At 37.2% G+C, this 24,152-nt stretch overlaps 1 protein-coding gene across 2 annotated transcripts in view; it reads left to right on the top strand.

The window, feature by feature from the left end:
- The window catches only part of Cdh12 (cadherin 12), a 1,114,520-nt gene that overhangs the window by 481,315 nt on the left and 609,053 nt on the right, over positions 1–24,152 (top strand). The gene's annotated exons all lie outside the window — the stretch shown is intronic.

The following is a 24,152-nucleotide window of genomic DNA, read 5'->3' as shown; positions in this document are numbered from 1 at the left end:
TTTTTTTCTTCCATCAGTATTCCTTACCAGCCTCATAAACTCAGCAAGCCAGCAAGCTAATCCTATTAGATTTCATTTTTTTCTTTCCCTAGTCCCTCTAGTTCCAGAAAACAGCTTTTACATTACAGAGGTGCTTTTGATTTTCTTTTTTATTTCAAAGTATTATTGCATTTTGCAACTTTTATCATTGCTATGTCTCTCAACACTATATAACACACAAGAAAACAGGTTCTGTAACATGAAAAGAGCCGCAAGATAAATTACTTAAAAGAACCAACAGAAAAACAAAGGCTAAAAGTCAGGAATAGATTCAGTTTTATTGACCATGCATAACAACAACAACAACAACAAGAACAACAACAACAAAAATAATAATTCAATTTTCTAAAAACATAAGTGAAGAGCAGATAATAAATATGGGAAAATGTCTACTGGATTTCTAATCAAAAAGAGTATCATATAATTATTTTCCAAACATCAAACAGATATTTAGACATCAAAGAGTTTCATAAATTTAAAAGCTTAAAATAATTATTAGTTAATTCAAATTTCTGTTAGCTGCTAAATCAAATTTCTATTATATTTTAAACCAAGAAACTATGAAATATGAAATTAAATACATTATAGCAATGATTTATGTTGTTTTCCACAGAATTTTCTGCTGTCTTTTTCAAAGTAAAATGTTCTGTGTATTATTTTCCTTTCAGGTAGAACCAAGGAAGAGAGGGTGAGAGTAGGGAGATAAGCTATTATTAAAAACTATTCAATTGTATTCTGATAATCTATAACTTAGAAAATGCTAAAGAGTGTTTATTCATTAAAATAATATGGAAAGGCCCTGGTTTAATTCCCAATATTAAATAAGTAATAATAGACTTACATTAAATAACTAGAAAATAAAATATCATTACCACCATGTGACTGTCATTACTAAATTATCATAATAAAATACATTTGTATATCAAAAATACTAAAATGAATATGTGATATTAATATCCTAAAAAGTAATGACCACCAAATTATATGAATTACCCAGTATGTGTAAAGCTGTAGATATAAAGACCAATAAATATAAAACGTCAAAAGCAAAATGAAACATCCAAAGAATTTACCACTATAATCTTAACTTTCATAGTGATTGCTGAAATTATATTTTTGCTGTGTGAAAATGTATAAGTATAGATAAATCTTTGTAGAATTGCATTTTAGAAAATATGATATCATCTTAAATATTTATTAATTTATTTTTAAATGGCAAATAACACAATTTTGAAACACGGTAGCTATTGACTGAAGTCAGCATATGCTCGTATAATAATCAATAAGCCTGAGGCTACATTGGAGAATATCAATTTATTTTATTTTTGGTGTTACTTCATGAAATGTCAGACTCTAGTCAAGTGTCCTTGAGGGTACAACTTGACAAGGGCATTATATTGCACTCACTTGTCCCGATATGTCATGCTCAAAACATGACAGTCCAGAACCATTATTCCTTTCTCTTTTCTTCCATGGATTTATTATTTAAAAGTACCCAAAACATTTTCCTCAAACAATTTTAGTCATATTATGCTGGGGCTTTTTCCCCATACAGTATCACCAAAACAATCTTGGGACGATATATAACTGCTCAGATGTGTTCAGGAGGGGATGCAGGGAGGTTTCTGTAAACAACAGAGCAGGCAGGGAAGATCCACCACATGATGTCAAAGGGAACTCAGGTCAGCATGACTTTAGCTGAGGTAAAAACTGCTTGAGTCTGACCAAGTGTTTTATTTTTCTTGCACAGTTAAAAACACAGTAAAACTTTGGGACAAAGTTTAAAGGTGACAATGATCACAACAAATCTTTAAGCATGGGTACATTGAAACGCACTCGAATTGGGAACAAAACTCCCATGGAAGGAGTTACAGAGACAAAGTTTGGAGCTGAGACGAAAGGATGGACCATCTAGAGACTGCTTCACCCGAGGATCCATCCCATAATCAGCCACCAAACTCAGACACTATTGCGTATGCCAGCAAGATTTTGCTGAAAGGACCCTGATATAGTTGTCTCTTGTGAGACTATGCGGGTGCCTGGCAAACACAGAAGTGGATGCTCACAGTCAGCTATTGGACGGATCACAGGGCCCCCAATGGAGGAGCTAGAGAAAGTACCCAAGGAGCTAAAGGGGTCTGCAACCCTATAGGTGGAACAACAATATGAACTAACTAGTAGCCCCAGAGCTCGTGTCTCTAGCTGCATATGTATCAGAAGAAGGCCTAGTTGGCCATCATTGGGAAGAGAGGCCCCTTGGTCTTGCAAACTCTATATGCCCCCGTACAGGGGAACGCCAGGGTCAAGAAGTGGGAGTGGATGGATAGGGGAGCAGGGCGGGGGGAGGGTATAGGGAACTTTCGGGATAGCATTTGAAATGTATATAAAGAAAATAATAAATAAAAAATATTTTTTTTAAAAAAGAGAAAAGGACATCTCTTTAGGAATTAGCTGTGCACCATAAGAATGGATTCCTTTGGGCCTATGAAGGTTCAATGCCCCAATGTAGAGGCATGCCAGGGCATGAAGGAAGAAGTAGGGGGGAGGAGCACCCTCACAGAAGCAGGGGGGGATTGGATAGGGGATTTCCAGGGGATGGGGAACCTGGAAATGTAAATAAAGAAAATATCCAAAAACAAAAACAAAAAAAAATATTTAAAAAAAAGATAAGATATGAAAAAGAATTGTTTGTTTTGCAAACTTGATTTAGAGTGAGTTAGGATTGTGCTTGGATAAGAACATCCATTTTTGATTTGCTTGTCACAAGACACCAGAATAGCAATTTTTGCAAAAACTGCCAATTTGCTTTATTTCATATATCCTTAATTTTTTTAGTCTCAAATGAGGAAAATATGAAACAGAAAACTTCACATGTGATCAAGCTGAAACAAAGACAATTACTTTTCCCTCAAAAAAAAAAAAAAAAAAGGATTCTTATTCACTGAGAAACAGCATTCAGGATAAGGGCACAGTGAGGAGATGTTTGTAATAAGCACAAGGATGGGTTCTGTTTACTGTGAGTACAAAATGCATGGGCCCTCTTCAGTAAAATGAGTTCTGTTGACTTAGACTGTAACCTAGCAGTACTCAGGATTTGGGGTGATTCAGATGGAGGCTGGATTCCTAGAATAGCAAAGGATAGGTTGTTAGACATCCTCCACTCCAGTCTTCCTGATGAAAAGGCTCCTTTCCTTCTGATAGGTTATGTCTACACTGGTGAAATGAGCCAATTCAAGCCAGATTAGATTATATTAAAGGCAGGTTTATTGGGAAGCTGCCCCAAGGATTGAGGCCAGGGGGAGACACCATGGGGAGAAGAAGGAGAGGGGGAAGAGAAAGAGCTCCTGTGGATATATATATATATATATATATATATATATATATATATATATATAGAGAGAGAGAGAGAGAGAGAGAGAGAGAGAGAGACAGAGACAGAGACAGAGAGACAGAGAGAGACAGAGACACAGAGACACAGAGAGAGGGACAGAGAGACAGAGAGACACAGAGAGAGGGACAGAGAGACACAGAGAGAGGGACAGAAAGACACAGAGAGAGGGACAGAGAGAGAGGGGGACAGAGGGAGAGAGAGGCAGTGACAGAGAGAGGGGGGAGAGTGAGGGCAAAATATCTGGATTGTATACAGAAAGAAGCCTCTGGGGGAAGAGCAGCTCAGACCCTGGGCTGGAAAGGTCAGGGTTGGAGGCAGGGTGTGCAAGGTAGGGACTGAGGGATCCTGGGAGACTGGAGGCCAGATCTGTTTGTCATGTAAAAATGCTCCTCCATTTCTTGTCTGAGTCCAAAACCAAACACCTTCACTTAATGAAAAAAAAAAAAAAAAAAAAAAAACTGTGTGCATGTTTAATAATTCTAGTGCTTACTGAAGCAGTGTATTCTAGAAAATTGTACATTATTACTTGTGTTTACATTTTCAGGGCTCACCATTTGATATCAGTAACCAGTTGGTATGCTAGTCACTTGGGAAGACTCTTTTGACCAATCTCAGCATCCCTTAGAATAGGGATAAAATACTCTAGTATGGCCAGGCAGTGGTGGTGCATGCCTTTAATCCCAGCACTTGGGAAGCAGAGGCAGGCAGATTTCTGAGTTCAAGGCCAGCCTGGTCTACAAAGTGAGTTCCAGGACAGCCAGGGATATACAGAGAAACCCTGTCTTGAAAAAACAAACAAACAAACAAACAAATAAATAAATAACCCTAGTATGGGAGAAGGAAAGCTTATGAGGTCTCCCTCACATTTGGCTAAGATCTACCTATGGAAACTTAAGTAACAGATCCAATTTAAAAAATGAATTTGATATAAATTAGAGTTGATGTAATCTACAGTTTGATTATCTTGACAACATCCCCAGCCACTTTTCTGTGTTTTTGACATTAAAATTATCACAGTTCTGAACAACCTTCAACACTGGCATTCACAAAGTTGTGAAATGTTTACATAGCAGAAGATTTTTGGTAAAACTATTGCAAATCCTTTTCTTGAATAAAATCATTTTACAATGTTATTAAAGATTTAAAAAACCTACTTTGATTCTGAAAGGGGTTAATATACATTTTCATCACTGTTCATATGAATGAATAAAAAATGAAAAATTTCTTTTGTTTATAGGCTTATTCTTAGCATAGTTGACAATCTTATTCTGACTGTGCAGCTGCTGCCCCAGATTTATTTTATAAAACTCATTTTTCTTTCACAGTCTCTAAACATAATATTTATCCAAAGTATTTTGTTGAATAGTATATTTAAGTATTTTGATACTTATGATCTTTCTTAATAAACAGTATCGGAATCTGAGTTAATCAAATGTTTAGAATTATAGACATTATTAATTTCTGCTTTTTCATATTCTTCATTATAGAAATTAAGCATTTGGGAAACATTAAATTTTGCTTCAGTTACATCTAAATTACTTGACAACTTAGAATTTATGTGTAAAAAGCACAGAAGTGATTAATTTACATGAAAAAGGGAACTATTGAACTTGAATTTTAACTATGTCCATGACTGCAAACTTTGCACCACACACTGTTACATATTTGCTCAATTTGTAAGTGATTTTAGTTTGTTTGTTTATTTGTTTGTTTTCTTTAGTTCTTAAATGCAGGGTTCCTTTGTGTAGTTGAACTGTCCTGAAACTCACTCTGTAGACCAGGCTGGCCTCCAGCTGGGAGATCTGACTGCCTCTTCATTTCAAATCCTGGGATTGAAGGCCATCACTGTCTGGTTCTTTGTAAACCTGATAAGGAACTGCAAGTTCACTGTTTTCTTTGTTTTTAAAATATAGATCTCTGATGAGACATAGAATTAAAAACCTTAAAGGTGGAGAAAAAGAAAATGCTCTGGAAAAATTACGAGTATTTTGGATGTGAGGAGAAGTCAGTCTTATGATTGATTGCCTGCTCATTAGAGATTAAAAATGATGCCTCATTGAGAGAAAAAGAGAGATGCCTTGCATCCCATACTAAGAGAATGCTGTGCTATGAAGCCATATGAATCCATGTGAGATTAAAATTATGTATAGTAATCATACTGTCTAATTGTTATGAAATATAATGGGGTGAGGGGGTACTTAGTGGGTCCATGCCAAGGAATGCTCCTGAGTAATAAATGCCATGTGACACCTCTAGCATAAAAGGGATTTATTGAGGCAAGGAAGAGGAGTGAGGACCTGAAGAAGGGGTGAAGACAGATGAATGAACATGTAAACAGGCAGACAGATGGGAGCAGAGCCGTGAGGGCAGAGAAGTAGGTTGGGACAGCAAAGGATATATAGAGGAAAAGAGAGAACTTTGGAACAGAGAGGGGGAGAAGAGGAAGAGGGAGAGGGACAGAGAGGGGGAGAGAGAAGGGGGAGAGGAAGAGGGAGAGGGAGAGAGGGAGAGGGAGAGACAGAGAGGGAGAGAGGGAGAGAGGGAGAGAGGGAGAGAGGGAGAGAGGGAGAGAAGGAGAGAGGGAGAGGGAGAGAGCGCTGGGGTGACAAGCAGTCCTTTTTTAAACACCTTAACTTGGCAACTGATGACAGTAAGTATCCTTAGGTCTCTGGGAGGAGCATAGTAGAATTGCCTGTAAGCTAACACCAATAAAACTTAATTAGGAACTTACTGTGTCACTGGGTAGAGGGTCCAAAACTCCCTAGTAGGGCACCATGCACTAAGTTAGTTACAACAGAACTTTAGACCAGAAAGTATAGTGCAAGGCATCAGAGAATTCTGAGAGCTCGCACTTTCCTCACAGTCTCCTGTAACAAGATGTGCACGCATGTGCTGAGGGCACAAGGCAGTTCTTGTCACATTCTAGAAAAGCTCCTATTCCATTCCTGAGGAAGAGCCTTTCCTTTTTCCATAGTATCTCTAATCCCTGTGGGGATTGCAATTAACTGACTAAGACAGATACAGATACTCACAGCTAACCACTGAGCCCAGGGACTCCAGTCCTTCCCCAAACTCCTTCACTGGAGTCCCAGGGCTCAGTCGTTGGCTGAAGGGATTACTACCCATAGGAAGTACAAAGCTATCAATTAACCACACCCCTCAGAGCTCCCAGGGACTAAACTACCAACCCAAGAGTATACACAGGCTTGTCAGTGGCTCCAGCTGCATATGTAGCAGAGGATGGCCTCATCTGGCATCAATGGGTGGGGAGGGGCTTGGCCCTGAGCTTGAAAGAAGGGAGATAATAGAGAGAATAGGCAGGAGTTGGTGGGTGGGTGGGGGAACACCCTCATTGAGGCAAAGGAGAGGGGGATAGGGTGAAGGGTTTATGGAGGGGAGACCGGAAATGGGGATAACATGTGTAATGTAAATAACTAAAATGATTAATAAATAAAATATGAGTTTTGAGTTTAGGTGAGCATGCAGTTCATTCAGCTGACATTTATTCAGACCAGCTGTGCAGAAGACTGTTGCCATCTATGTTTACTTTATTACTGTCAGTGGAATGTGGAGTCCAGGGCAACATCTGGATAGGGCTTGTGTGTGTTGATAAGAAGGGTCCAATGGAATTACTTATCATGTCAAACAAATGAAGCTATTATCTCCAAAGTACTATTGTAATCTGTTTATAACATTAGTGGCCCTGCAATAGACTAAATAGCGGATACTGGTCACTCAAAGTAATAGACCTGGGAAGGTCCAAGGTAAAGTTTGATTCAAATAGGTTTTGGTCTTCAAATGTAAAATTTGTTTCTTTATAAGTAAGCATGGGTGTACATTAATATAGTATAAATTCATAAACCATATTTACTTTTCAGGGTTATTCATTGCATATTAAAATTATCTGCGGGGCCTAGCAAACACAGGAGTGGATGCTCACAGTCAGCTATTGGATGTATCACAGGGCTCCCAATGGAGGAGCTAGAGAAAGTACCCAAGGAGCTAAAGGGATCTGCAACCCTATAGTTGGAACAACATGATGAACTAACCAGTACCCCGAAGCTCTTGTCTCTAGCTGCATATGTATCAAAAGATGGCCTAGTCGGCCATCACCTGAAAGAGAGGCCCATTGGACTTGCAAACTTTATATGCCCCAATATAGGGGAATGCCAGGGCCAAAAGAATGGGAATGGGTGGGTAGGGAAGTGGGGGGCGGTATGGGGGATTTTTGGGATAGCATTGGAAATGTAATTGAGGAAAATATGTAATAAAAATATTAAAAATAAATAAATAAAAAATAAAATTATCTGAAAAAGATCCTTGGATTTAAGTTTTAAATGATGCACAAATACAGCTAAGAAATCAAATGCTGTATACTTCAATCTGTTTAATGATTCACTAACTTGATTCATCACATAAGATGCTTTGCCATACCACGATAAAAGAAAGCTTAGAACACAGGATTTTTGGAAACTGACAGTACCGTCACACGCTCACTACAGGTTGAAGGTATGCATCATTTTGCCTCAGAATCTTTCAGATTTTAAAGAAGCCATAGGGTTCCTTAGCAAAAGGTGTGTAGTGAGCAAAAGCAACTGCTCTGATCTTTATTCTACCATAGCTTTGGGAGTTCTGCCACCTATCATCTTGCTGCCAGGCTAGACCTCCCTGTATAGCTGACCTTCTCCATAATAAGGGTTTCTGACTTTGCTTTACTCAACGAGCTTCTCAGGGCAAAAGCTTTAGTTCTTGGCTGGAAGATGAAGCATGGTAATGCCAAGAGTCCCCAAAGGCAAAATGCTTAACCCCTTAGCCTCTTGTAAAATCGGTTGACAGCCGAGGCCAGGTCTATGTTTTCGACCTCAGGGAAACTGACTAAATTATTGAAATTCACATGGGTAGATGAATTTTGATTCCACTACAGACTTCATTATATTGGATGTTTCAATGTTTAATGATTGGATATTGTAATGCTAGTACTACAATATGTACTATAGTAATATAAAGTATATTGGTTGTACAATTATGCTAATTATCATTATGCATCTTAAATAAGCAGGGAGTGGTAATAACAGTAACAAGATGGAGTGTGTGTAATTTTATTCCTCTGATGATTTGTTCAAAAATAGAATCCAAGGAACTTTATAAGCCCATTTTAAACATGAATTAAGTCCCTCTGAAACAGGTTTCTGTTTTATTCAAACTGGGATAACTCTTGGCTCCATCCTAGTTACCTATGGGTGATCTGAATTATACACACTCTTCCTGGTTGTGTATAACATTTGAAAGAATAGTTAAGAGAGAAAACGTCCCAGCTGCACAGATTTTTGACTTTCTAACCTCTTCCAGCTGATGATACCATATTGGAATTGATCCGTTTGAAAAGCTTATGGAAACTGATCTCATATCGAAGAAACCTACTCTTATCAAGGGGCTCTGTAGAGAAAACCATGTTCCCCATTTATCTCCCCTGTGAAGCACCAGTTTCTTAGGTTAAATCTCTCACACAAGGAGAGTTTGCTGAATCTGAAAGTATCGTTTTACGTCTCTAAAACGAATGCCTATTGTAAAGTGTAGAAACTGTATGTGCATATTTTTATGTGTCAGTGATCTACATATTGCATTTTTAATAATCATTTAGGTGATATTTCCCTTGAATATATGTGCAGCTAAGAGCAGAAACAACTTTACGTAACTAATTAAATGATTAAAGAAGTAGAATTAACAGGAATCTTAGGAAAATATTAATCATAAAAATATCTAAAAATTATGTAAAGGACAAACTAAATAATGGCAAATAGAGAACGATAAATATCATAAAGTTAAATTTTCTTGAATCATCAAAAGTGATACTGAACAAAAATAATCTTAGAGTGGTGTGACTATATTTTTTTAAATAATTACTAGTCCTATCAACCTTGAAATTTCTATATTTATGTCTGGAGTCAATAACCTTTGACAACATTATCTTTAATATTCATTTAAAAACAAATAAACCCATGAAGATATGTACCTATGGTATGGAACCAGATGACTTTAGTCATTTTAATAGGCATAAGATCCCCAAATCCAGTTATCTAAATAGCAGTATCCCTATAAGGTTGATAAATAAATCATATCTAATATGTTTAAATTTATTAATGTTAAATAATGCATTCAACACATTAGTAAGTTGCACTAGCACAGCAGTACAAGTTATGAAACTTGTGAGCAGTATGAATCTGGCAGTTTCGATTATAAAACTGTGATCCAGAAAATTTCTCCAGATTAGAATAAAGCTTAAAGTTTGACAAGGCATATATTTCAAAAGGAAGAGTACTTTCCACCTCAAATTTCTAAAAGATTAACTAGATAATTACAGGATGGGGAAAGAACTAGGTTAACAGCATTTCCTTTAAAAGCTACTGAAGGTATCAGGCTGTACTTGACTGCAAGCTCAACGTGAGCCATTTCCACAAGCATGACGAAGGAATAAGAGAATCTACAGTGATGGTTGCTCCAGTAGTGGAAGAAAAATTGTTGGAATCATCAGGGCTGGGCTTAACACTGTCTCCTCATATAACGGTTTGATAACTCCAGAAAGTTTAAGACATCATGTTTTAATTTAAAAAATATGCCAATTTTAAAAGAAAATTTAGTTCACTGTGAATTTTGATATGTATGCCAATTTGAACATTTAGCTGTGTTGGAGAATGAACTTAGTCAAATAACTTAATAGATTATCTATCAAGTGATCCTAATTATCCCAGGAAAAGAATTGTGAAATTATGGGACACGCTCATAAATACTCACACTTTAATATTTTCCAGGAAGAAACATACCACTCACATCACACTGTTGAGTTGTTCAAATTTAGAAGTATCTATAAGTCTTTACACTAACATTAAACTTTATCCCAGAGTCAATATCAACTGGAAAATATGTAATGTTTCTTATAGACCTTACAAGCAAAGAAATAAAGTTATTTACTTATACTCACATGTATAAGTATAAGTAGCTATTCTGTGAGTATCTGAACATATTTTGATCATGCTTAGATGGTCAACTTAGGAAACTTCCTTTGGGAATATTCTCAGGAGTAGTGTATCTGGATCATATGGAAGACTTATTTCTAGCTTTGTGAGTAACCGCCACAGTGATTTCCATAATGACTGTACCAGTTTGCACTCCCACCAGCAGTGAGTGAGCGCTACCTTTCCCTCACATGGATGCAAGAATTTGTCATCGTCATTTTAAAAAATGCAATATTAACAGTTCTGACTTGGGTAGATAAAAATCTCAAAATAGACTGAATTTGAATTTATTTGATGACTAAGGATGCTAAGCTTTTGTGGGGCTTTTGGGGCATGCTTGTGGCTTAATAAAAAAGATACTGAGACATCTGCTTAGTATAAGGCTGTTGGCCTTTTTGCAGGGGAAGTCCCTCGGTTAGCAATCTGAACATAACCGGATTCACCTGCCATTGTGTTCCTGCCACCTCTCTCTCTCTCTCTCTCTCTCTCTCTCTCTCTCTCTCTCTCTCTCTCTCTCTCTCTCTCTCTCTCTCTTCTCTTCACCTCGCTGCTCCATTCCTGTCCCTGCTTCCTTTACACACCTTTGTCCTTCTGCCTAGTCATGTTGCCCAAGCTCCAGCCACCAGCTCTGCATTCTGCAAAATGCCACACTCCTTACTCTCATCCAGTCTGAACCAGTCAGAAGCAGGATAATGCACAGTCCATCTCTGTATGCTGCCTTTTGGCTTTGAGGGCAAATTGACCTTCACCTCATAGAGTTATTTTTAACACGATAATCTCAGAGAATCATCTTTTGGTCAGGTGAGGAAGTGTACCTGTGAGATTTTCTACCCACACATAAATTTCCTGAAATTATGACTTTGAGACTTTTATTTATTTATTTATTTATTTATTTATTTATTTATTTATTTATTTATTTATTTATTTATTTATGTGAGTGCATTATATCTGTCTTCAGAGACACCAGAAGAGGGCATCATATCCCATTACAAATAGTTTTCAGCCACCATGTGGTTACTGGAAATAGATCTCAGAACCTCTCGAAGGGGAGTGAGTGCTCTTAACCACTAAGCCATCACTCCAATCCAAGATTTCTTACACATGAATAAATGCTTTGTTCCCTGACTAACATATTTTAATTACCCATTTATTTTACTTTAAGTCATGCCACATTGCTGGTTACCTGGTCCTAATTTGCATATGACTTTTTGTTTCTGTGTCAGAGTCAAATCTTCTTGCCTGACTATCTTCCCAGAATTCATTCTCTCTCTCTCTCCCTCCTTCCCTCCCTTTTCCCTCCATCTCTCCCTTCCTCCCTTTCTCTCTCTCTCCTTTTTTTTTTTTTTTTTTTTTTTTTTTTTTACCTAAGCCCTAAGCTCATTTTCAAGTATATTGTACTATTCAGAGCTTTTCTCATTCTGGGCCTGGCTTCTGTTTCCTTAAAGAGCCAATCTGCACACCATGATCAATCACCTCAATGATATACACTAGCTGCCCAGCTGCCATTGCAGTGGCTGGCCCAGGAACCTGCAGTCCTGGACTTGCCTGAGAGCACAGTTGCTGCATTTTCCTACTTTGTGGTAGGCAGCTGCTCAAAGAACACATTCAAGTACCTGGCAGCAGGTTCTAAAGAAGCTGCATTAAGCTTCTCTCTGGTTTCTTGTCCCCACCCTTCTCGGGCTTGAGTGGCCAACTCCACTCACTGAACAGCCTGCACACCAACACAGAGCAGAGTGCTAAACCATCCTTCCAGATGTCTTTTCAGGCTCCAGATGTAGAGTCTGTGGCCAATGATCAGTGTGCCATTTTTAACTTCAAGATTTCCCACCCAGGAATAAGTAAGTTCCCCTCAATTATGACTCTGAGACTTCATTATTTATGAATGAATGCTTGAGCCAATAGCTTTGGCTCTGTCTTCTGACCAGCTCATATCTTAATTACCCATTTTTTTTATTCTAGGTCATGCTGCATGGCTAGTTTCATGGTGCTCACTTTCATAACAACTGTCTTCCTCTGTGTCTGGGGCGAATCTGCTGCACCTGGACTATTTTCCCAGAATTCATCTCTCTATATCATATGTCTCACCTTTTAATCCTGACTCAGCTCACTGGCCAATTAGCCATTTATTGACATCATTTAAAATTCATTTTTGTTTATTTTCTTGATGTTCAGTACTTTTGATTCTTTGTTTATTCTAGATATTAACCATCTGTCAGACTTACAGTTGATGAAGACTTTTTTTACTCAGTTGACTGTTGCATCCCTGGAATAATAGCAACCTTTGCTTTACAGACATTTGTAGTTTCATGGGGTTCTATTTCTTAAAATTCTTAAAGCAGGTACTATAGTTCAGAGGGACCTTTCCTGTGCCAAAATAGTCTGGGGTATCTACAGCACTACTTTTTAGAAATTTTGTCAAAATGAGATAGCTGTAGGAGTATGGACTTACATGCAGGATCTATTTTATTGATTAATCTGCCTGTTTTGCTGCCTCTGCCATGCTGTTTTTCATTGTTGTTGCTAGCTGAAACACTTGGAAAAGCAGACCCAGTATCTTGCCCAGGAAGATCAGCCAGGCTGGCCCTGGTTGTAGTGGTCAGATGAGCAGGGCCAGAGACTGTGAGTGGAGGAGAAATAATTCAGCCTCTTGTTGGCCTTAGAGTGGTGTGTATATGTGAGTGATGCCCCCAAGCCTTTGAGGCATATGGGATATTTGAAGAGCTAGCTTTACCCTGGACTAGACAGTCTGGGAGAGGTAGCCTAGAGGGTATGAAAGCAGGGGAGCTGGCTCACCCCGACACCTGATGCAGAATTAGAAAGAATGGATCCAGCATTTCACCTGGACCTGGTTGTGGAGGCATGGGAGAATTCCCCCAAGGGAATGAGAACAGGTGGGAAGGCCATACCCCTTGCCAGCTGCAGCACTTGGGGGAACAGGCCCTGCTGTACATCCCCTAGACAGCACAGTAGAGCTGGTCCTTGGTGGCTGCAGCACTGGGGTGAGCTGTCCCTGCTCCTCTCCAGGGCACTGCTGGAAATTTGTCCCCAATGTCATGAGTCTGGGAGGGCAGTTAGGCTCACCAATTCATCTACCACTCAGATGCAGATCCAGAGCTTTGAGTTAGCCCACCCCAGCATCTACCCCATGCATAAACTGCTGGAACTCCTGAAGGGGCTGGTTCTCCAGGATCAAAGCTACCCAATCTCTATGACAAGAGGGTATCTGGGAGGATTCTCAGTGAGGATCCAGTGTTGATAATATAGCCTCAGACCATACCAATGACTCAGTCAAAGCTTCGAGAAAAAGCTGTTTGGGTATACTGTGTGAGGTACAGCAACGCGCTGCAGCTTCTAAGAAGAAACATTTGATTGTTTGCTGTTCTGGTTGTTTCTTTTGAATGGCAGTTGCAAGCGTAGAGGCTACGTAGATATGAAGGTATGGGACGATGAGTGTGATTGGGGAGCATGATGTGAATTCACAAAGAATCAATAAAAAGTTAAAAAACAAAAACAAAACGAAAACAAGATCAGCACCACATAAGGGTTTCTTTACTTCACCTGGATTGCCAGTAGAATATCACAGCCCATTACAATCTTTATCGCCTGCTGTCATTGATTTAGTTACTGTTCAGAACATTAAACCAAGACTGTAATAACTGAAAACACCAAAAACTTGTCTCATGCTTACATTAATCTGGTAACAATTCGAAAGTTATATCCATGATGGTTCCTTTCATTCAATGAACATTATTCAGGAAGAAAAGTCATCAATGTCTTACACAGCTGGAAATTCTGTGAGCTAGAGTAACAACTGAATTGTCAACGAGCTGACTGGTACAATACTGGTACAATAGTGGCCTAAATGTTACATGAATAGCTATCCACTCTGATTGGATTTAAGATCTACTCTGCAGTCATTATTAGGGTAAATGGGCATAGTAATAAATTGTTAAGTTCTCATGTCTTATGTTAATACACATAGATTAGTATATATCTAAATAGTCCTTAGAGGCGATTTTCTTTTCTTTATTTAGGGGAGTGGGTTAGATGAAAATACAGAGACCTTAACTAGTCAATGTTCATGGAAAAGAGCTTGGAATGCTTACCTCTTTATTATACCTATGTGTGTCAGGCACAGGGATCTTCCCAGAAGAGGAGGTAATAAGAGGGAGCAGGACAGTGACCATTATGTCAAAACAGAATTTTCCCCCATATGACTGTGCTGTTGCACAAATAAAGTCACTGTGACTATGACTGCACGCACAAGTACTACACAAAAGCAAGTCATCCACACCTCACAACATTGGTTGTTGAACAGCTAGTGAAATGCTTCCCCTACTTAAACAGTTATTATCAATTGGTGTCTACTGAGGGAAGGAGGAATTTTGTTTATTTGTTTGATTGATTGATCCTTCGTTTTGTCAAGGATGCCATTCTTGGAAAGCCTCTCATGTCCCAGTAGAGGGTTCTACAGCCATTTTTATACAAGCGACAATAATCTTAAAAGCAGAATATATAAAGTTGTGATAAAAATATGTTCTGTGGGATAAGGGAAAAAATTTGAGAGGAAGAACCAGGAAGACTGGGTTTAATAGTAACCAATGATTATTGTGTTTGAAATTCTCACAGGAAAAAAATAGTTTGGTAAATATTTTAGATGAATGAAATGGCAGATAAGTGATTCCAAAAGAAATAAAGTATGACTATAATTAAAATTTATCTAGGAAAAATTTAATTAAAAACCTCTCCTTTAAAACTTTTAAAATAAGATAACTCAGCACTGAGATGACTAATATTAGCTGTACACTTGATTGTGACTGGAACATCTATGAGCAATTATCGTGACTATGTTAAATAAGATGAGAGGATCTTGCAGATTATGATACAATTCCATGGATTTGGATGCTGGAGAAAGGGATATAAGCACATACATTCAGCTGTCTCTTCTTGACCATGGATGCTATGGAAACAGCTGCTTCCATATCATTTTTTCTGTGACTTCTCTGACATAATCAACTGTATGATGGAACTATTAGCCAAAAGTAAATACTTTCTCCATTGAATAGCTTTTGCCAACGGATTTTCTAACAGCAACATGAAAATGAAGAGTGATAATGATTTTTTTTATGACATAACTTAAATTCTTAGATGTGTGTGTGTGTGTGTGTTACATGGCATGGGGAATTTCTTTTTCTGGCCATGCTTACTACATGCCTCTTGCACATGGATGGACATCTCATTCAGTAGATTTGACTGAAAAACAGTGTTTTGTGGACATCATAGGGGCCATGTACAGATGAACTCACATTAGCTAATAGTCTCCACAAGATCAAGCCAACTCAAATCACAGCATGAATGGAGAGCTCAAAAGTGCCTAGCAGAGGTGTTACTAATAATTGATAACTTTGAGGGAGTGGGACTCAGGTTACAGAGTAGCTCCAGTGGATAGCTTATACCTATACCCTGCATACAATAACAGACTCAGAATCTTTTCTAAAAAGAGCACATGAAATCTGAAGGTGAAAGTGATAGGATTTGGAAGAAGGGAATAGTGGTGTAGATTTACACGAAACATATAAAGTCTCAATAGAAATTTTAGTTAATGTTGAAATATGTTGGTGTTTATTTATTTGCAACATATTTATAGTAAGGTTTTAACTAAAAGCATGTGAGAAAGCAAATGTAGATACTATAAAGATTACTCAGTGGTTATTAGCATTGCTGTTCTGGAGGAGAACTTGTGTTCAGGTCCCAGTAACCACATGGTGACTCACAAACATCTGTAACCCTAGTCGTAGAGAACCTACCATATTCATCCATGGACAGCAGGCACATGTGTATATTTATTAAAATAAAGGAAAGTTTTAAAAAAGAAAAAAGTGGATACACACACACACACACACACACACATACATATATGGTGCTATAAAGGAATATAGTGATTCTAAATTGTAAAACAGGTTGAAGAATTGATGACACTAATATTGTAAAGAAAGATATTTATATATACATAAATATATAACCCAATATACATATATGTGTATATATATATATATATATATATATATATATATATATATATATATACACACACACACACACACACAATCTACACAATTATCTGCCCTTTGTTTGAGTATAAAATAAGTTCTGAAGAAGATCATGATACTGCTTTTACTTGTCTTCCATGAGCAGGTAACTACCTGGAAGTTTGTGAATTGTTCTATTCATGTTCAGATAAACTCATATTTAAAATTTTAAGAGCATGTAAATCTACCTATATGAAGCCAGACAGGTTTATGAAGGTTGATTTACACACTCTGCCAATGTCTTGGTCTACTCCTCCATGAGGATTATATTCTCTAGCAATCTATAGTCATTTCTGTCATCAGCTCTACAGCTACTGTTTATACAATTTGGATCTACCATATTCCATTAACGCACAATTAAATTACCAAAAATACTTATAAGCAAAATAACCTGTGTATGAGCATTCCTCTGATTCACACTTTTGCTTTTATTTAACAACCTTCCAGCACCCCAAGGGGATAGATGCAATCTATAATGCCTGTGATGAATAACAGTCTCTGCAAAAGAATTTACAGATTGTCCACAGCATTATCATCTGGGTCTCTGGACAGTCTCTGAGGTCCATTAATTTTCTGTGTGTACTCACTTGTTCCTGTTGCCTCTAAGGTAAGACTGCAAAAAATGATTCATCAGACAGAATTTTTCTGATATGATATCCAAATTTGATCACGGATCATTTATTATGTCAAATTTTACTGTTAATGCATGCTGGACTCTGGAATCACTCAGGAGTCCTGCAAGGGTCACTGTGCCTTGAACATGGTAGAAGTTTGTCATCCTCATCTAAGCTATAATGTTGCTGGCAAACTTTTTATTCCCTTAAAATTGTAGAACTGGGGACACTGCTTTTTCTTGTATTGACCGAGGTTGCCCTTGGTTCCCAAAGCCCTGTTCATTCCCCTCCACATGGGAGCATTCAGACTGGGTAACAGAAAAGAAATCTACTCCTTCAAAGCCAGAGAGAGCATTCTTTTCCTTTGTCAGCTGAGTCTGGAGGCTTATGAAATCCATTCATCTTTGTCATGTTTTATTGACTAGAATCAAGCACAGGAACTCAGGGCAAAAGGGGGTTGTAAGAAAGGTTGACTGCAGGACATGGCCTCCTAGGACTTGCCTACCATACAGACTTCGATTGCCTTCTGAAACCATGCACTTTATGGCATCCTTCTCAGTTGAGCATCTTATGTAAGGTCTATATTTGCAGACTTGAGCTTTCTCGGTTTCTATATTCACCCTGACCTCTGCTCCCCTCTAATGGGTTTGGTTTCATTTTGCTTTACTCAAAATCTCTTTTCTGTTTAACAGTCTTCTGATGTTGTTTCTGTTGATAATATTTTACCGCACTCTAATCTTTTTATACAAATGTGAATTTTATGCCCTTCAGATATATTCAGTATTTAGTTTTACTTTGAATACCAAACGCATGTGTCTTGCCCTCATTTATATGCCTTTGTAAATTTGTTTTTTTTTTTTTTCTTGTTTTTGATAACATCATATGTGTTTTGAAGACTGGACTGACGACTTGTTTTCTTCAAGGCACCATATTTTACTTTTCTTATTTCTTTAGGAATTTCATATTTGAAAATTCCTAAAAACCAAACATGGAAAATGTACTTTACCAAATCTAATTATTTTAAGATAAAAAATTCAGTTACCTTCCATATCACATATTTATTTCATATATAAAATTTAAAAAATGATTTTATATGTTAGTTTTTCACATAGAAATTCTGTTTTAGTTTTAGCACATGAGTATAGACCAAAGATTCACTAAGTATTAATATGCTATGCATTGATACCATGTGTTCATGAGATACATTCAGTTAGCATACATCAAATAAAATGAATTGCTTGAGACCAATTCATTTGTTACTTTTGATATATCTAAAAGAAGTGTGTGTGTGTGTGTGTGTGTGTGTGTGTATGTGTGTGTATGTGTATTACAAGTTCTTGCTATGTAATTCACTACCTTCTGAGCTTGTAGACCATTGACATATGGCATCATATGACATGTAGAGTGCTTTAGCAAGAACATTTTCAGAATAGAGTGACAAGAAAATCTATAGGCTTCCAAAACTTCACAGACAATGGAATAATAGCAATACAAAAGAGGAAAGTTTATTGTTGTGTTCTTTCCTGACCAGCTTTCCCCTTCACTCAAAACATGAAACGCATTTTATATCAATGACATTTGACAGTATATAGGTTACAGTTCATTTTTATGGAAATTATTTAAAAATGAATTGAAATTGCTCAAGTAGCAAAAACAATTTTATATTAGACACAATCACATATAGACTTACAAGCACACTTTTATTTCCCACGCAGTAGCCCACTGAGTAAACTGACATTTTATTATGAAATAATAAACTACAGATGGTTTACAAAATGACAAATTTATTAAATGATATTTAGTCACTCATTCTAATAATATGTCATTGTTATCCTTTTGTGTTTTTGAAAAATACAATTTCCTTAGTAGGTTTGAAGACATCACACATTGACCTTTCATTTCCTATGAGTCCCTATGTGGGGGACAAAGCCGCCTGACCTTGCATGACACCAATTAGACATTTCTATTGTATTAAATGTCTCATGTCAACTGGAAAATGTATTTTCTCTGGTCTTTTATGCCCTTTAAAAATGATGCCTTTCCCCAAAGACGAGAAATGAGCACTGTGAAAGCAAACAGACTCTTTATAACTTTTAGCTTTGGTAATTAGAGCAGGATAGCAGATTTTCTCAGGCATGATGATCTGCCTGAATTCTTGTGTTGATTTGCATCACGGAAGTTATTCTCACAAGCAGCCTTCGAGACAAGGTATACTTAAGAACCAGCGACATGCAAAACATATCATATTGTCTCTGTACCCTCTCAAGGATGAAGCCTTGTCAGTCTCACATCATTACCATCAGTAGAACTGGAAGGAAATGTCTTGTACGCAGTGTATTTTCTGTCAAATACAGGTACCAATTTTGAAGGCATATTAAACATTCATTATCTTTTACAGAACTGAAAAGAAAAGATGTTTTCCTTGTGTCTCTTTTGTCTTATATAATCCTATATAAATGGATGCTTTGAGCATTCATTTCAAGTGGTATGTTGCTAGATGCCTGAAATGTTAACATAGTGGTTCTTTGCCGGTTCACAAGATGTAAAGCCAGCTGGGAAATTAGAATCCTACAGAAAGAGATAAATGCTGGATTAAGAGCACGCTTTGCTTTCTGCTAGGCTTCTACAGACTAACTTTAGAAAGGAAAGGTGATGAAGTGAACTTTACTGATTTCAAGTATGGAATAATAGGATATTTCACAATGATTAATCTCCTGCAATTAGATACATCCACCCACAATTCCCTTAACATCCGAGTGAGCACGCATGTCCACCTCATTTTTTCAAAGCATTTGTTCTGATGAGCTGCACAGCTTGCGATTACCTTGTTTTTGGTTTACTAATACAAGTGAACTGGAAAATAACGTCCCACATTCCCAATTGAAGACCAATGATACTGTGAATTTCCACCTTTAGTCTGATTCAGGTAGTTAATTTCAAGCAAAAGGAATACATATCTTGAGTACTTTTGGGATAACTGATGTAATTTTCTGAATATTGTTATATGAGGTAGTCACACTGACTTACTGTATTTCACAGGACTGTCAGATTAGACTTGCCTCCAAAATAATAAATTTCAAAATACATCTAAGATTTCCAGTTTTTCCTTTTTTAAATTATGATTTTAATGGCTTCATACTAAAGTAAATGCACATTTCAAAACAGTCAAATAAAACTCAGTTTATTATAGTTTATATGTCTAAATCATTTGAGAACATTTACTGTAGTTACCAATTGCTATGTAATTTCAGACTGGCCAGAGGCAAGTTTCCCACCCAAAAAGAGAGTGTGGCTGTTACTGGTCAGCCTCTGGGTCCAAGACGCATGCCCTATTTTTCATTGACATTGAAATATTAATCTAACACTATAAATTTTAAGTCAATTTTATATGAATGACATTTTACAGGTATGTTATATGAAGCCAAACTCCCACTTAGATAATAATCTTCCCCAATACTTTATTAGGTTAGCCTGCTTGACTTTATGCCGTTAAATGGAAGCTGACCTCTAATTTTCTGTAAACTATTACATTCAATTTCAATTTAGAATACTGGAATCCTTGTTGTCAGATTTGTAAAGAGGAAACCTGCTGAGTTGTTTTCTTACAGCAAATATCAGAAGAGGGTTGTCCTGCTTTGTGTTGCTGTAATTTGATGTAAATTCTTTCATTTAATTTTGAAGCTTCATGAAATTGAAAATAGTAATTGATATAAATATATTTCTTCCTTTTCAAAGTGTAGACATAAATAATACTTAAATATATAATCATTTACTTCAATTTAAGGTATAAGGTATTATTTTGAACACTACTATTTGGCATCTAGATTCAGATAAAATCATAAAGGATATGATATTGATCATGTTTTAATAATTTAATAATTTAATCTTAATAATGTCTTAATAACTTTTTATCCAAACATATAAAACAGCTTTCAAAATCGTGGTAACCATTGTCTCACCCTCTAACTTTGACAATATAAAACAATTATATTTTTTCAAATGAACACATAAAATTCAAAGTTACATGTTTCTAATGTATATAAATTGGTCGTAAGTTACATAAAAGCATAATGGTATTTTAAGATAGAGATTCTTATTAATATATTGTTATAAAATAATGAAACTAAGTAAAATAGTTCCAAACTTTCTTTTTGAATAATTTTTAGCTAAGTTTTGGTTCAATAATAACTCTTTTGTAACATACCGTATGATTTCATTATTAATTTATAGGAAGCATGATTGTCAGTGATATCATCTGAAAATTACTGTGGTGTATGTGCTGTAAATAGAAAGAAATAAATGTGTTATTTTGTGATTCTGAAAAACTTGCTGAAGGACAACTATTTAATTACACCACTGAGCAAAAATTACAGTAGAAAATCATTTTTCTTTTGTCATTGATTGGTAATTGAATTTGTTATTTTATACGTTTTGCATTTATATAATTCATGACTTCTTGAAAAAAGGATACTACTAGCCATATAGCACTTATAGGTATGTAATGAAATCCTGAGATGGCAAGAAAATCAGCCAAAATTAATGCAAAAACGGGGAATATTTACTCTTACCGGCATGGCCAGCCTGCCACCCACAGGCCTCACACATTCAAAAATTGCTCTGACTTAGACCCAAACATTGTTTTAAATGAAAAAAAAAAAAACTTTTTACATATTCACTTTACATTCTGCTCATTGATCCCTTCTCAGTCACCCAGTCCCACAATCCTTTCCCTGTCCCCATCCCCTTCTCCTCTGAGTAGGTGGAGAGTCTTTTGTGTATCTGCTCACCCAGGCACCTTAAATCTCTGCAAAGTTAGATGAACCGAGACCACACAGGCAGCCCAGGTAAAAGTACGTATCCTATATACAGGAAACAGCTTTTGGGATAGTCCTTATCCCACGTAATACAGACCCACATGAAGACCAAGATGCACATCTGCTACATATGTGCAGGGAGGCCTTGGTCCAGCCCATGTATGTTCTTTGGTTGAAAGTTTAGACTCTAGGAGCCCAAAAGTCCTAGTTAATTGATTCTTGGACCCACACATTTTTATAGGACAACATTTTACAGTGTCAGAAGGTTGGGAAATCTTATGAATGTATAGACACTGTAGTGTAGCATCATCTCTCTTCTCTTAAGAAAATACTTCAAAGACACAACAATATTAAATATTTCATATATTGTAGCATTATCTATATGTGGCTTTATAACATATTAATAGTACATAATCCAATATGATAGAAAGATACTATAATATTTTGATAACCAAAATACACTATAAATCAAGAAACCTTCAGCATCACAGAGTACAGTGACATATTTTCAGCACCATAAGTGCATTCATTTCAAATATTTCTCATAAGAACAGAAATGAAACTACATCTGATTTTATCCAAATTTAATTGCATGACTCTGAATTATATGATAAAAGAAAGTCAATTTACCTGGGTTCCCATATTTTTAACAGGTGAAAACGTTTGACTCACCCTTAAGAAGGTAAGAAGTATTTGTGAATGTTTCAGACTTAGGCTCCCTGCTCTCCTGTGTGGGTTAACCTTTTTCATGTAGTACCCATCTCAGGAATGATAAATTGTTGTGCCGTTGCTGATCAATTACAAATGTGACTGTACTGCAAAAATCCATTGTCTATTGCCTGAAACTGATTACTCATATTACCTGACAAGGAGCTGCACAATTTTAAATGAAAACAGAGGACCAAATACACAGATCGTTGGCTCTCTTGGAGTGATTGATAAGGATGTAATTATAAATCATATTTTAATTCAGTTATTCTGTTCAACCAAGTGTAGCTTATGAAATTTAATGTATAAAATGTTAATTCTGGCTATAATTGAGTTCATAGATTTACAAGAGATCATTGCCCCAGAATGCAGCAGATGAGATCCAAACAGAGCTCACAAACCTGTCCCCTGAATGAGCCTAATAAATAAATCCTGTGTCATCAGTATGGAATTCTGTGTCTGCAGTTTCTCCACCTTTCATTAAAAGTAGAGACTCTGTGAGGCTAGACACATCCTTTCCCACTGAAGCAAGATAAGGCAGCCTGGCTAGAACATATCGCAATACAGTACAGGCAACAGCTTTGGGGATACACTCCCCCTGTTCCATTTGTTTGGAAACCCTCATGAAAACCAAGCTGTACATCTGTTACATATGTGGTGGGAGGTCTAGGTCCAGTCCATGCATGTTCTTTGGTTGGAGGACCAGTCTCAGAGTCCAAAGGGTCCAGGTTAGTTGCTTCTGTCTTTTGGTCTTCCCATGAAGTTCTTATCCCCGTAGGAGCTGCAATGCTCCCTCCTATTCTTCCATAAGTGTCCAAGTTCCACACACTGTTTGGCTGTGGGTGTTTGCATCTGTCTGAGTCAGCTACTAGGTGAAACCTCTCAGAGGACAGCCAAGTTAGACTTCTGTCGGCAAGCATAACAGAGTATTATTAATAGTGTCAGAGACTGGATCTTGCCGATGGGCTGGGATGGACTAGGTCTCAGGTTGGGCCAGTTATTGCTTGACCATTCCTCAGTTTCTGCTCCATCCCCTGTCCCTGCATCTCTTGTAGCTAGGATAAACTTAGGGTCCAAAGCCTTGTGGGTGGGTTGATGTCCCTATCACTCCATCGAGCTCCTTCCTGGCTACAGGAGGTTCTGTATCCCCAGTGCTGTGAGTCACAGCTAAGGACACCTCCATTGATTTGTAGGTGGTTGGCTTATCTCAGGTCTCTGTCTCTTCCTGGAGACGTTCCCTCACCTCCTCACCCCTGTCAGCTGCAGATTTCCATTCATTCTCATAGACATTTGCCCATCCCTCCTGTCCATTCCCACACCTGATCTTGAACACCCCCATTTCTTTCCTGATCTCCTTTCTCACCCAGTTCCCTTCCTCCATCTACCTCTTATGACTATGTAAGATTAAAGAATCCTTCCGTGTGCTTTCCTTCTTGCTTAGCCTCTTTAGGTCTGTGGAGTGTAGCACACTTGTGGGAAGATAT

This window comes from Mus caroli, unplaced genomic scaffold, assembly GCF_978045245.1.
Source record: "Mus caroli unplaced genomic scaffold, Mus_caroli_1 scaffold_16, whole genome shotgun sequence".
NCBI classification, from domain to species: Eukaryota; Metazoa; Chordata; class Mammalia; order Rodentia; family Muridae; genus Mus; species Mus caroli.
This window is presented reverse-complemented; position numbering and strand designations above follow the sequence as displayed.